The following is a 16,034-nucleotide window of genomic DNA, read 5'->3' as shown; positions in this document are numbered from 1 at the left end:
CTGATTGCTCTTTGAGAAAAGATGGTGTCTTTCTTTTCCCTTTGTAGCTAGGATTTTCATGGTTGAAAAGATATAAAAAGCTTGCTTATCATCTTTAGACTGCATTTAGGAATTGTATCATACATCTCGTGGTGAACCTCAAAAGGCAAACTTCTAAAAAGATCAACCTAAAATAAATTGAATGAACTTAACAACGCTTTGCAACATAACGCACAACATAGAGGTCTAGGCTAGAGACGTGTTCCGGCGTCGTAAAGCCTGGTGACTGTCGATCTCGCTGATGGTGGGTGATTCCTCCCGAGGGACGATAGCGCCAATACGGATTGTGCTCCCACGTACCGTCACGTATATATTGGGAGACCCCTATAGGCATAAAACCTTTATCCTTAGGAAGCCATGTCAGCCGCCCTACTGATCGCAATGCACTGAACACGGCATTCAGGAAGATCTACTGCCCGTACCTTAAAAAGTATTCTGCGGTTTTGCGAAACGTTTGGCACACCCTCTACCTAGAACTCCAGAGCAGTTCCTTTTGGCCTTTTTCAGACTCTATAACGGAAAAAGTCCATCCGAGCATTTGTCACTTCAGGCTCGTTAAAACATCGAAGGAGACTAGAGTCATCTTTAGCTTTTTCTCGACTCTTTAAAATTGAAAAAGCAAGTTGTGTCTAAAGCGTCGTTAAAATTTATTTTAAACAGAACAATCACCCCTTCTTCCTGCGTTGATCTTTAGGTTGAGAAAATGGAGCACACCAACCAAGGAATTCCCCTTGGTGGAAATCCTAGTCCCTTATCCCCTTGGGGAGATGTTGGTGCGCCCCACATGGCCACATTTTCGCTTCCAGGACTGACAATTGGCTTGCCAGTCTGGCTCTTCTCAACCAATGTCGTTCAGAACACCATTATTCCTGAACAGTCGAATCAACAGTTAGACCAGACTAGACTTGCCCACCAGCCTTCTACTTCATCTAATTTTTCCTCTCCTCCTTCCTCTTCGCTTGACGGAGCTGGTAAAACAAAAAACCTAGTTCCTAAGGAGAAGAAGGAAAAGAATAAGACAGAGAAGAAGAAGAAGGAGCCAAAAGCGACTAGGGGCAGACAAGTGTCGTCTAACAAAAATCCACACACAGCACTGACTAGGCCTAAATCGCCATGTGTAATATGCAAGGGAGACCACTTCCACAGAGATTGTCCCTGCATCCCTCGGATACTAAGGGACTGGTCTCCCCATTTGCACAATTCGGTGGCGTCAACCTTTGATAGTCATGTTGACAGCTCACCGTCAACTAGTGAAAGTGAAGTCACAGGACAGAGAGGGAAAGCTATATTTCCCTGCAAACTGTGTGAAGGTGACCATGCCATCCACCGTTGTCCCTTCTTAGACGAGGCTAAAAGAGTTTTGGAAGATCGCCCGGTTTTACCAGTGCAACTTCCTCTTGGATATCAAAAACTCCTGCCGAGTCCTTCACCAGTTGAGAACCTGGCTGGCTCGCTCAGGTGGTCAGCCGAAGCACCTATCATTGAAGATGAACCATCTGAATCCATACCTAACGAAATTCAAAAGGTTGAGGCGGCAGTTGACCCGGTTTTGCCTTCAGAGGCTCTATCTTTGAATGATACCATCACAAAAGAGAATAAAGACGACATCGTCCAAATTCTCTTCATCAACACAGACTCCGACGAACAAGGGGGCAATTTTCCCATTCCTTTATCACAGGAAGGAACTTCATCAGAGTCATACCCGGCCGTCTATTCGGTCCCACCACCAAGAAACCTAGTTGTATCCTTCGACTGGAACCAACTAGGCAAACCCCGTTTGCCAGCAAGCATACCATTCAAAACTATCGTTCAAATATACAGAATGGTAATGGCTGGCACCATCATTGATGAGGGGGCATCTGTGAGTATCCTTTCCTCTATTGCTTGGAAAGCGCTTGGTTCAACAACGCTTTTGCCTGAAATGAGAAATCTGACAGGCTTTGATAAAGGAACCAGTCAACCTTTAGGGATCCTCCCCAATGTGCCTATTACATTGAAAGGGAAGACCGTTCAAATGAACGTGATGGTCATTCAAGGACCCTTGGATTATAACCTACTCCTTGGACGAGACTATATATATATTGCATGGGAGCTATCGTCTCCTCACTCTTTAGAGTAATGTGTTTTCCGCACGAAGGAAGAGTGGTCAAGCTCATGGACCAACTTTCATTTCCCGGATCACGCATCGCAAATAGTCATATACCATCCCTAAATGGTCTCTTCACGCAAGAAATGTCTCAAGCCACGGTCCATCCTCCCAATGAGCGCGAGTGATTCGGAAGGATATGACTGGAACCCAGGGGACATGCGTCCTGGTCTGCTTCGGCAGGAAAACTTTGGGTATAGGGTAGGTTTCCGCGGGAGAATATGACTAGTCTATACCCCGTCTGTGGTTGGAAGAGGGCTTATTCTAGAATAAGATTCTCTTGTCAAAGTTATGTGAGAGGGCGGGCGTCGTCACTCACCTTTGTTTATCTCGGTAGACACCGCCGAAGAAGTGTTTTGTTGAAAGAATAACAGAACCATCTTTGGGTAGCCTGAAAGAGGTAGGCCTCTCTCGGTAAAATAAATGTTTTATTGGACTAAGAAGGGGTAACCTTGAAATCATACTTTATGCCTGGGGGCATGCAAACCTTTTGGAGTGCAAGCAAGGGGTGGCTATTTATTTTTTAAATTTTTAGGTCCTTCCCTTTAAACCTGTGGGTCTAACTCTTTAAACTCGTAGGATTAGCTGTTTTCGAACTTGCATAATGAAAGGATGCGGGGCATAGCTTTGTAAGATGAAGCTCCATAAAAAATAGAATCTTAATGAGACATTCTTATCATATGACTGGGTAATCGAGCAGTTTTAGCACATAGTTCATGCTCGTTAAAAAATAAACGCAAGATCCGAGCAGTTTTAGCACATAGTTCATGCTCGTTAAAAAATAAACATAAGATCGAGCAAGTGTTTCAATCCGCGTTTAAGCTCGTTGAAAAATGAACTACCCGGTAAATAACCACAGTGAATGTAATATCATCAGCCATTAAAGCCTTGGTCGTGTTTGCACCGTCACCTCCACTTTTCCATTGGCCGATCATTCACCTCCATATGATTGTTTACCCATTTTGAGGAACAGCTGCGAAGAGTGATTTCACTAGCCATCCTTGTGACATTGCCGTGATTGGAAAATTCCAAGCCTTACCTGGAATCAACTGCTAACCCGTCTCATCACTCGTTCCTCAAAAGATGAGTCTTCTTTAAGCTCTTTTCATCTGACTCGTAAAATATGAAAAGATTGCCGAGTTTTGGCCTTCCAGCTCGTTAAAGCGACCGGAAGTGCTATCCCTCCTCTAGATTTTAATCTTTTTGGACCTGAGGGATTATTGCACAAAAAGATCGAGCGCTTGTTTTGTTCGGCTCGTTAAAACTATCGAAAACTCATCCCTTCTGTATTGTTTTATACTTTTTCGGAATTAAGGGATTAGATGACGAAAAAGGACTTTCGGAGTTGACTTTACGTACCTTTTCAGACTCTCTAAAAATGAAAAGGACCGAGTTATCTTTGTCGCTAGGCTCGTTAAAATCATTAAATAGCGACAAACTTGTCTTTAGACGAGAACGAGTTTCACTATCGCTAGGCTCATTAAAACATAGCGATGGGCTTGCCTGAAGGGCAAGTTATAGAACAAGCATATGTTATCCTCCTCAAGCTTGACAAAAATAAAGAGGTACTGGTCAGCAATGACTGGGGAAAAATTGGGACAAACTAAAGAAAACTTTGATGGTAGCAAGTCGCTGTTGAACATGACACTTTTCCTCCGTACCACAATCGGGTTGGGTTGTTTCATTCACCGATCACATCACCATGGTCTCGCCATACCATCCATATTTGGGGTAATGCTACCGATCCATCGCATAAGTGTCGCCATATGTTCAAGAGAAGTCGTTTAGAGAAGTCAATCGTGTCCCATCCACTGCCATACATTATCCTTCATCCTTTCATGACCGCCACCCTGAACCATATGTCATTAGATCGTTTTCACCTCCATCAAAATCATTTGCTCCGTTCCATGTCACTGATGTGGGATTCATTAAGGCCCTCCTTTGACGGATCGCTTCTTGTCGACATCAGCTCATTATCCAAGAAGTTTATCTAGGAACAACCCCTTCAGTACTTTGAAGCTTGCATGCCTCAATGGCAAGTTTCTCACTTCCGGCGACAGGTATACATCAATGACCTTCGACCAAAAGATTTTGCGTGGTGTTCGACGCCAAGTCCTATATTCACACCACGTGGATTGTACTGCAGTACCTTGAGGGTCATTATCATTATTGGTGATTCCTCTCGTGCTTGTTAACGGTTTACATCATTGACCGGTAATCAAGCGATGTCTTTCCATGTTCGACTTCAACGCAATTCTCACATGGATCGACTTGTACTTAGAGTGAAGATCGAACGAGTTTGAAGACCCCGCATCTAGTTTCATCCATCCGGGCTGCGATAGATATTCAGGAAAGATAAAGACATTGACATGTACATCATTGCAGCAGATAATCATCCTACCCAAAGGATGATAATTTCATCAAAATTATCGGTCTACCATCAGATGATTGTTTGTTCTATGTACAAAAAAATGAATTTATAAAGCTGAGCATGGGAATGCCCGCCTCAGCTAGATCATGAAAGCAGTATGAAAAATAATGTATTGTATTGTATTGTATTACAGGTCTCCTCCCAGCAATGAATGAACTTCGGATCCTCCTGATAAAGCATTTCACCCGATAAATGGCCTCATACTTTAGGGGGCAACTGTTATAGACATTTTTGTGCCTATAGCATTAAGCATGAAATGTCCATAATCTAAGGGATCCAAAGTCCCTAAACATGTTGTTCCTACCCCTAGAGGAACATGGCAACAAACCACAGCAATTCACAGAAGTTCTCCACCAGAAACTGCTCAAAAACAAGTGAATTTAGGATCAATTCAGAGGCTCCACTAGCTGTCTGCGCTGAAATGCAAAGTCTGCACTGGCTACCTACACTGCAACGTAGGTAGAAGCACTACCATGGTGCGCTGAGTGAGAATTGACAAATGGCAAGTTCCTTCAACAAGGTGTCAAGACCCTGGAAGCTTCCAGAATCTTCCTCAATGACACTTGCCTCAGTGAATTCGACTAGTGATGAGTAAGAGGTTCTCAATCTCCAAGTGGAAGCAAGAACCTCCAAGTGGAAGAAAGAACTGACAGAGGGAGATGACACTAGTCAGATCTCAAGCTGACTCATCCTCTCTCCAAACATCTATATATGGATCTCTCCTCCATGAGATCTAGGGGCGGGAATTTTGTTATTGCAAAGAATTGTTGTCGGTTTGAGATTGGAATCGTTGGGTGCTTAATGCTTTGAGGGAAGGTGAAGATAGGAATTTCATTTGCTAGGAAGGAGATGCTGGATTGGAGCCCTCTGGGTTGTATCTCTCTGAACCTTGTTATTCATCAATAAAGCTATCTTGGTTTCTCCTATATACTGATGTATCTTTGATGTATGATTGCATTAGTATGTTTAGTTTATTTCTAATCCTGAACTAGTTATGAATATGAATCTATGTCTTTGTGTAGTGTTCTCTTCTTGTGATCTTGCAGAAACCTCTTGAAGGTGGGCAAGCGAGAAGGCAAGTAGCTGGGAACTCCCAAAGAGAAGAGAAACCGGATCGAGGGACAAACGGAAGACACCGGTTATTCCATCCATCTCTCTTCATTCTTAATTCATAAAGGAAGAATACTAGAGTAGTTGTTTCTGTTTGTTGCTAAGGCACTGTCACACCTTAGGTGGATAGGATCATCCTGCATAGGCATTTTTCCCCACAACACATGGTATTGTCGGGTTATGACAGTGATTTTTAACCTATCCTAGCCTTTTTCTAGATGCCATTATATGTTGGGATGTGTATTTCGGGTTTTGAAATTTTGAATTACCAGATGGATATCATAATCCGGGGCATAGGTGGTCTCAAGGTTCATTCCCAAAGGCCTAGGAATCCCTTGATCGGTTTTGGCAAGATACATGGTAAATCCTAAGGGAAAAGTCTCGGTTTAGGGCCTAGTGATCTGATTTGAGATTGTGGCAAAGCCTAAGAGACAGGGATATGGAAAATTATTCAAGGATAGTGATGGATTCTGGATGGCATTCCAAGTTCTGTTCAGTTGTGATCAGAGCATCGATTTTGGTTTGATCATGGTTTGATGAGGGTGGAGGTGGTTTAACCTCTGGATTCCCTTGGTTGTTATTGGATTGGTTGTTATATGAGATCCCACATTCATGCTTGGAATATGGCACGAGGGTGACTGGCTAAAGGAGAGATTTGGTTTAGCCATGTCTATGGTCGGGTGGTATGTGGAAGTCCCAAACCTGGTTGGATTTGCCTATGATTAATAAAAGCTAAGTTCTCTTACTTTTGAACTGATTTATATGTGGATTTAATGGTTGTCATATCTTTAATATTTATATGGTTTTATGTTGGTTATAAGCATGGTTGAATGACTGGATAATGTCATGGTTATTTCATATATTTACTTGTAAGTGTTAAATGGATGAATGCAAGACCTAATTAATGATGTAGTAGTTCAATGTAAAGGAAGTGATCCTTCTGGTTATGTTTCATAAGTTGTTTCAATCATTTATGCTTTGTCTTGTATCCTAGACCTGTAGGTTGCATTGATGCCAAGTGTTTGATAAAATGTTAGTCCCAGTTGGGGATGATTAGGCTTAGTCCTGAGGGTGATTTTTGATTGATCAACATTTTTATAATGTTTTTAATGAATTCTGGAAGTTACAAAAAGTTCTGGGTAGAGGCCAGGATTCTGGGCTAGAAACGTGTCTTAAATATTGGGGTCATTGGCACAGAAATAGAAATTTTGGTCCACAGTCGTTGGCTAGTAGGCCTATGAGAGCCACTTTGGGTTTCTGGTTGCTCCCTTGCCCATAGCATGAGAGTGACTATGGCCTAAGAGCTATAGAATATAAATGGGATAGGCTGTCTAAGTGGCTGACTTATCTCTTGAGGGTTTTGTTGATGATATTGGATGATTGTATGTGATGTTCTATCGATTCCACTTCCTTACGGTGACATAGGAGGTTGAGTCTGATTGTAGTAGCATCTCTCCTCATGTTTACCCTAGTTGGCATGGTTACTTTGGGTAGACCTGAGTGGGGTGTTACAAAGTGGTATCAGAGCATGGTTGTGCTCTCCTTGGGTGAATTTGTTGGTCATGCATGCATGCCAGTTGCATGTGTGTCTCTTAAACTTGTATTCCATGTGCTTGTTGCATTGCATAATGAATTATCATGGTTGTATTAAGGTTTCCATGAGGAACTTGATGTTGATTTTATGGAATGCATCATTAGGGGTATATGATTGGTTACATGAGTATATGCATCTTAATTAAATCCTTGTATGTTGGGTTATATTCTTGGTTATTTGATTACATGCATTAGTCTTGTAGGTTGATTATAAGAATTGATTTCTTATGCTCGACTACATGCATTTAAGTGTATGTGTAGTTGATTAAGTATTTCTTATGCAGGTTGATACTTACATGAGGCAATGTGTACAATGGAGTAATGGTTACGGTCATGCATGTATGGTTTTGGTTATAGTTATGCATGAATAGTAGGTCAAACATGCCTCGTGAATTTATGGTATGCAATTTAGGTCATCAGGGTGATATTGGTATGTTATGATGCTAATGTGTTGGTTGAGATAGAGCAGGAGATGCAAAGCATCATAATAAGGTTGCAACATTAAACTTTGGGATAAGAGAAAATCATCATACAGGTATTGTATGTTTGGCATGTAGTTATGTAAGTCAATGATTGTTATATGCATTAGGTTTCTATACATTAGGGTTATCTACATGTCTTTTGATGTTGTGGTTAAATTCATGATAGATGTTAGTTGATTAGTGTAGTTATGTGCACATGTGTCGGATAGTCAAGAATGATAGTAACATGTAGTTTTATGCATTGCTATTGTTGTTTTATATTAGATAAACGAATGATTATGTTATATGTTGTTGATGAGTATGTTATAGGTTAACTTGTTGTTGTTATATGATAGTTAGCTATATGATTAGGGTTATAGCATTAATACCTTGATGTTACATTTATCAAGCTAAATTGGATTGGCCTCTGTAGATGGTTATGGTTATGATATTCAGGTATGAGCCGACATATTTGTAATATGGTGTTGTACTAATCTAGATTGAATTTTCATGTGTGTGAACAATAATTTTGTATGAGTTATGATGTAAAAACGTTAGCTAGTGACTATTCTGGATATCATGATCTTATTTATGTTTGAGTTGATATGTTGTGAAGTTATACCGTGCTAACTAGATTGATTGTGTAGACAAGATAGCCTCCCCTGAGACACTGTAAGGTACGAGTTTTCTTATGTTATATATTTGGTTCTTGACTATTTGATTATGTCATCTAGTTGATTTATTTAACATGGTATGTTGCAAGTTGGTTGAATGTTTCACGAATTGCATAATATGAGTATGTGTTCAAATGATCTTGTTTTAAGATGATTGTGCTAATGCATATGAGTTGATATAGCTAACATGTACTTGAGTATGATAGGTGATAGTTGTAGCATTATGTATCATGAGTGATGATTATAAGTTGACTATGGATTATGACATGATTGTTAGTCCTGGTAAATAATGATTTCGAATTGATAGATATGATTGTATTGATATGTGGAACATGTGGTTGACATGTGTGAGCAGTTGCAAGAAACATGCTTGGTATTAGTGTAACAAGGTAACAGTTGATGTGTTTATATAACTAATGATTGGGTGATGTGACAATGCATGGTAAGCCTTGATTGTAGCAAGGAAAAAGGTAAAAGAAACGAATTGGGCAAGAATTTCTTTGGCTAGGTTTGGAAACCCTAGTTCCAAACAAATGAGTGTTTTACATACAAGGAGTCTTCTTAACCTTTATTTTGTTGACATGATATGGATATGTGCTAGATTCATGAGCATGTACTTGACAGGTATATTAGCTAGTCTCTAGTTACAGGTGGATCTATCAAGATAATTGGAGTCCCTTGAGAGATGGTTTGGATATGTTCAGTTGCAAGGCAGCAAGCTTGGCATGACAAGATAAGGTAATTGATGTATTGTTATGTTTATTTATACATGGACATTGTGTTTATGGAAGTATAATGTAGGGAGTTTCATGGAAAGAGATATTTCCATGAATCTCAAACAAGGCTTGTTGGGCCTCAAAATAGTCCCTATTCTCACTCCATTATTCACCAATACCTTCACATTACTTACATATTACCTTCATGTCACCTCCATTCCACCTCCACATCATTATGTTTACCTCATCATTGGGTTATAACTGTGCTTTTCTAAAGTTTATTAATTCTTAACATTTTTAAGTGGATTTATGGTTAAACTTTAGAAAATAATATGCTTATACTTATACCTAACAATTAGAATGAGTTTGTTGACATGTGTAGGTATAGAGGAAGCTTCCAAGGAATCTTTATGTGGCACTCTATGTTCAAATTCGATTTTGAGGAGATCATGGACTTCATGGATAAGATCATGGAACTCATGGAGAAGATCATGGAGGATAGGGTTATCTATCACCATTGGTTGAGAAATATGTGGGTCAAAGGAGGGAATAGTGGATTTACATTTATGAGTTTGTTGTCATAGCTTTTGTATAAATAGGAGTGTTATCTGCTTCATTTGTAATCTTCATTTTGTAATCTTAACTTTTAGAATTTAGAAACTTAGTCCTTCATTTGTAATTTTAGATTTTAGAATCATTGTAATGTAGAGTTTAGGACCTCTTGGAATGTAGAACTTGGAGCTTGTAATTGCAATTTGCAATTGATGATAAATAAAGTGGATTAGATTTTCTTCTACATTTGACTTCTTTCTAAAGCATGCTTGTGGTGCTATGGAGGGCCCCCATTGCCTCACTTGCATACTTTTTTTGGTATAGTAAGATTTCTTTCATTTATGTTTTTAATTTCATTAGTTTAAATATCTTGATGCTGGAAATATAAATGAATATTTTCTTGTAGGAGAGCTTTAATATTTCCTGTAATCAATTTGAATTATGCTTAAATGCCTTCATTTCCTAGTTAACTGATTAAGATGTTAGAAATAATAATGAAAGACTTCCTGTAAGGGAGCTTTGGAATTTCTTCACCTAGGTTAGTTTAGTTTATCTGTAAGTCCATATATATTGGATGATCCTCGAAGGTTACTTACCTGGATTGATGGTAAATGAAACTCTAATTTGCATCCACATTTTAGACCCAACAAGGCTCAGGTTGAGCTTTCCATTGGAAGCACTGGGAACCATGGGGATTGAGTGATGGTGTCTATAGTTAGTCTTGTGATTTTGGCCTTTTACGATTGTTGCACTTGATTTGCGATTTTGCATGTGCCTTCTGCATAGCTATGCCTATTTGTTGTGATGTCATATCTTTATTGGATTTCATGGTTTTCTTCTTGTTCATTTCTTGGCTTTCCTTTTATATTTTGCATCTTGGGAATTGGTTTGGGGAAGAGGAAGAGTTAGTGGAGCTCGGGGAGATTCGTGTGGTACCCAATAGGTAATATCATTAGGGGAGTTTTGAGGTCTAAAATGGGCCTCATAAGAAAATTATAAAATAATAGTGGAAATAATAAAATAAGATTAGATTACATCATCAAATTTTAGAGGTAAAAAAGACAAAAAAAAAATTCAACTCATATTTTCAACTTATTGCACAATGGGTTTACTCAAATTTCGAACAGAAACGCTCATTGGATGCAGAATTTTATTCCTTGTGTAACGAGAACCCATATTGTATACTTCTGATGGATAATGTTACACAAAAATGAGAAATACATGAAAATGTGATTGCAATCACAGTTTTTCACATATTTCTAATTTTTCGTGTAGTAGGGTCCATCGAAAGTATGTAACATGTCTATTCCTTGGATGAGGAATTAAAGTTTGCATCCAATGAGCACTCCCACTTGAAATTTGAGTAAAAAATTAGGGAGATAAGTTGAAAATACGGGTTGAAAAAGTAGTTTTATTATTTTATTATTTTTTAATCTTTGTATTTTTTTACTCCAAAAATGGTGAATCATCCCCCATGGTTGAAGTCATCATCTTGAATCCTATTGGTTCTTATAAAGTTTGTTTTGGTTGTACATTTTTCTTAGGAGGCCCATTTTAGACCTCAAAATTCCCCTAATGAAGACTGGGATAAAGCTTTGTGCATGAGTAAGCGCAACAGAAGGTAAGACTATGACAGTCGGTTGGACTGGGTGGGTCCATTGTGGTAAACAGATGGTGGTAGTACAAACATGTGAAAGGTAACAAGAAAAGGTAAAGTATATGGATCTAAGGTGTCGGATGTCTTGGCTATGTTAGGAATGATTATTCTGAATGTTGTACATGTTGTACATGGATAAAGGAAGTTCCCTTAACCCAGACCTTATGTTATCTGGTAATTATGTCATGATAATGATTGTATTGAGGTTTATATATGTATGCATGCATGCATATATGGCATTGTCTGACAGGATGGTGCTCTTTTAATGCTAAGGATTATATATGTATGTATGTATGTTGTCATTGTCTGACAGGGTTGTCATGATCCTTCTTGTGGAGGAATGATTTCTTATGCGGGTGAATGACATGAAGAGATTCCTAGCTCATGAGGAATCAAGTGGGAAGAGTAGTCATGAAAAATATACAAGGTCAGTATCATGTGGATATAAATTGATATTGTATACTTGTATTATGCATATCTTTATGAAAGGAAATGTGGAAGGATACATCAGTGAAATGAAAGCAGTGTGGTCTACGACATGATGGGAAAAGTATAGATAAGATACTGCGAGCAAGGTTTCTTGGTAGAGACAGTGTGCTTTTGGATGTGAGGTACTATTTTTGTGCATATGTTGTATATGCTGTACATGTTTCATCTATGATGTTGTGTGCATGCGGTTTTCTGTATACATATCTTATGTACATGTTGTTTATGCAATTTTATATACAGGATTGTACAAATAGTGTTGTGTGAATATTACATATGCAATGCTAGGTATAGATCATGTTATGTACATGATGGGTATGCGGTGTTATGTGCATATGGTGTTATGCGCATGTTGGATATGTAGTGTTGTGTACCGATGATACTATGTACAAGTTGGATATGCAGTATTATGTACATATGGTGTTCTATGCATGTTGTACATATAGTGCTATGTATATATGGTGTTGCATTCATGATTGTACAAGTGGTGCTGTGAGAATGTGGTGTCATGTATGTTGGCCCTCAATTTTGGTCATCTTTGCCCATCTTAAATCCATTTATTTACCACCATATTCCATCCTATTTCACCTATATATGCCTCATTTTATTCTTATTTTTCATATTCAGGTAACTAAATTAAGTTTTTCAATTTTTGGAATTTTCTGTAGAAATTGGGTTTTAAGAGGAAATTTGGATTGCCTTAAAAATTCTCGTAATAGCTTCATGGAAGTCATATGTACAGTACACTCGAGTGAGACATGTGCACATATTTGGAAATCTTGGGAACCACGAATGAGAAAACACCTATTGGTTCAATAAAGTTGGGCAAAAACAGGGCCGATCAATGTTGGTCAAACTTGACCTGTCATTCAGGAACTCTTAGTAAAAAGGAGCAGATTTATTACTTTGTGGGATTTTTCTTGATTTTGTGAGCTAGACTTGATGAGTTTGACTTATATGGACGATTAGGATTGATAAGGCTGTTAGAATCCTTATAGAAAAGTTTGTTTTTTATTTTCTTATTTAAACAGAGTTTATGGACCATTCAAAGGAGCGTTATTGTGTATTAAGATTATTGGATACTTTTGAGATAATTTGAAAAATCATTTCTATTATTCTATTTGTTGTTCATGTTGTGGATGCTTTATTAATTTAGCTATATCTAAAGATTTGTTTAGGTGTACAAGGCAAGGTTGGAGGGCCCCCATACCCAGCTAAGTACACTTTGGTTGAATTTTGTATAAATTAGCATAGTTTTGATTCAGTATTTCTTGTTTCAGTTTTATGATTCAGTTACTTAGAAGTGTTATGATTTTTGTATGATTTTTGGATGATTTTGGTTTAAAATCTAATTTGCGTACAAAAGGACAACCAATGATTTAAGTTAAATTATCTTTCGTTCAAATTATGAATCACAACTAAAAATCATCCTTTTTCATTTCTTGAATTCTTGTTTATGATTTGATGCAATGGTAATGATGTTGGAGTAGCACTGTGAGGAAGGACAAATAGGACCTCCTAAGTTAGGAGCCTCTTCTCTTGCTTTCTACACATCACAAACTGTTGCTCTTTAGTTTCTCTTCTTGAGGACAGTATTGCGGGGAGGGACAACCAGGACCTCTTAAGTGAGGAGCCTCTTCCTTCACTTACTGCATCTTGAATCAAAGAATTTTTATTAGTTTATTTAAACTTAGAACTTATTTATGAATTTCCCATAACCTTTGAGCCTTGCCTTATGAAACTGAATTTACCTAAAATCCATATACTTTGGACATGCTTCCAAGTATACAAACCGCATTGACAAGTAAAACACCTGTGTTCTTTTACTTATTAAATTGGCCTAACATTTTTGGCGTCATTGTCAAGGAAGAAAACTTAGATAGGGATAGTTAGGAAGATTGTTTAGAAAACATATAAAAAAACAAAAACAAAAACAAAACATAAAAACAAAAACACTTTTTGTTATGATTATTCATGCTTAGACATAGAAATTAGAAAAGTAGATGCCCAAAACAAAACCCCCAACCACTAATAAAACTCATTAACTACAAATTCCATTAGGAAAACAAAGATCTACAAAACATGATGTTAAAGAAACCATTTATAGGAGGGTATGCCACCACAAGGATCTTCTCAAATCCTTGTCCACAATTTAGAATGGTCACTAGGGATGAATATTCATTTCAAAAGATAGAAGAGCAACAAAGAATCCATGAAGAGGATCCACAAGTAGAGAACCTAGAAGCTTATTCTAGTTATCTTTGTAAGGAAATCAATCAGTTATGGATCACATGTGATGAAGTAAAAACAATAGAGCTATAAATTCAAGAATATGTAGCATATGTATCACAAGATCCTTTATGCATTCATGATTTTGAACAAGTTCCACAAGAAGAACTTTGTGTTAGGACAGTTGAGGATAATCAGAGACTTAAATATCACACTCAAATTTGGTTTCAACTAGTCATTAGGCCACAACGCCGTTCCATTTTTCAACATTCTTTAGCATCAAATATTTATGACCAACTAATTTTTCATGTCCAAGCATTCATTAAGGTATATTTTTCAAACTTGGATATGAGTCTACTTATGATCTTGTTACGCAAATTGATGCATTAGAAGTTCTCTTATACTTGCGAGAATGACTTATTTTTATACAGTAGGGTAGAATAGGATAAATAAATAAATAGGTAGAATTAATTCACAATAAGAATTTTGTTTCAAACTCTCATGAATAATTCTTCAAATCATTGTTCAATACTCATTTGGAAGGATTTTATGGAAAAATGTAGAAAGAACAATCATATTTTGGGTAACCATATTGGATCATTTTCAAAGCATAATTTTAAACAAGGTATATCTTCAAATATAGGTTTTAAATCCATTTTTAAATTTTTAATTTGGATCAAAAAAAAAAATATGATCAAAATAAATGTTAGATCTCAAGAGAAATTTTGAGGACAGAGTTAGTACAACATTGATTCGAGGGGTCTAATGGAAACATTTTTACATGATGTGTATAATAAATATATCCCTTTAAATATATTTTCCAAATCAATTTGAATCACCTCAATCCGACATCATATGAAAAATTTATGCTCAAAATACTAACTGTTTGTCGAAAAATCTGCATGGTGACAATTTTAGGTCTTGACTATTCATTGGCATATTTCACATATCAAATCATATTATTTTCAAAATTTGTTTCTAAGGGAGATATATCTTTAAGTATATTTTATGAAACAATTTGAATCATCTCATTTTAAGGCTAGGTGAAAAATTTATGCCACATTTAGAGACTGCGTGTCTTAAAATCAACATAGTGAAACTCTGCCTCTTAGGTCTGTTCATCAACAATTTTGTGATATAAAAAATAAGTATTTTAAAAAAATATTTCTATTGGATAGAAAAAAATGAATCTAATTTAGTCTCTAATTGGAATCACGTCAATCCGATCTTTAACGAAAAAATTACACTCCAAATAGTGATTGTTGGTTTAGTAACAAATTCACAAGAAGCTCTATCAAACACAATCCTTCTCATCATTTTTAGTATATCATTATAAACCATTTTGAAAACATGTTTATACTAGAAGTAGCCATATGAAGTAACTTCAACGTGGCTTTAGAATCACTCTAATTGGACATAAAACAAAGAATTTGTGAACAAAATACCAGTAGGAAGTATAGGTTGGCCACCATTCCTCAAGGGGTAAACAAATGCATTTTTTTGTATATCATCTTTGGACTTGTTTTTAAGCAATGATTGTACTTATTTTACATATTTTTTGGAAAAAGAGATACTGTACACCTCTCTTCCTCCATCATCTAATATTGTATTGCAGACAAATGCTATGTTTTTACAGATCATAGGAAGATTTAAGGAGTGAACTCCATGAACGAAGGACTTTTCAAAGACAATTTTAAAAAATTCATATTTTAGAATATGAATACAAATGTTCAAGTCCAATCAAAGTGAAAATTGACCTAATGTTGAGTTAATCCAATGAAACTCAAACTCTTGAAGCTTTCCTTTTTTGGTTGACCAACAACACCAACAAACTTACAAGATGGATTGAGATTAAGGAAAAAGACATGAAGCTAATCATGATTAGAAGAAGTCAAGTTTTATACCATGACACATCACATCCATTGCCGAAGAAGCCTTTC

Source organism: Pinus tabuliformis, chromosome Q (assembly GCF_031772625.1).
Source record: "Pinus tabuliformis cultivar Carrire ecotype Pingquan chromosome Q, CPIR1, whole genome shotgun sequence".
Classification (NCBI taxonomy): domain Eukaryota; kingdom Viridiplantae; phylum Streptophyta; class Pinopsida; order Pinales; family Pinaceae; genus Pinus; species Pinus tabuliformis.
Note: the sequence above shows the minus strand (reverse complement) of the source record.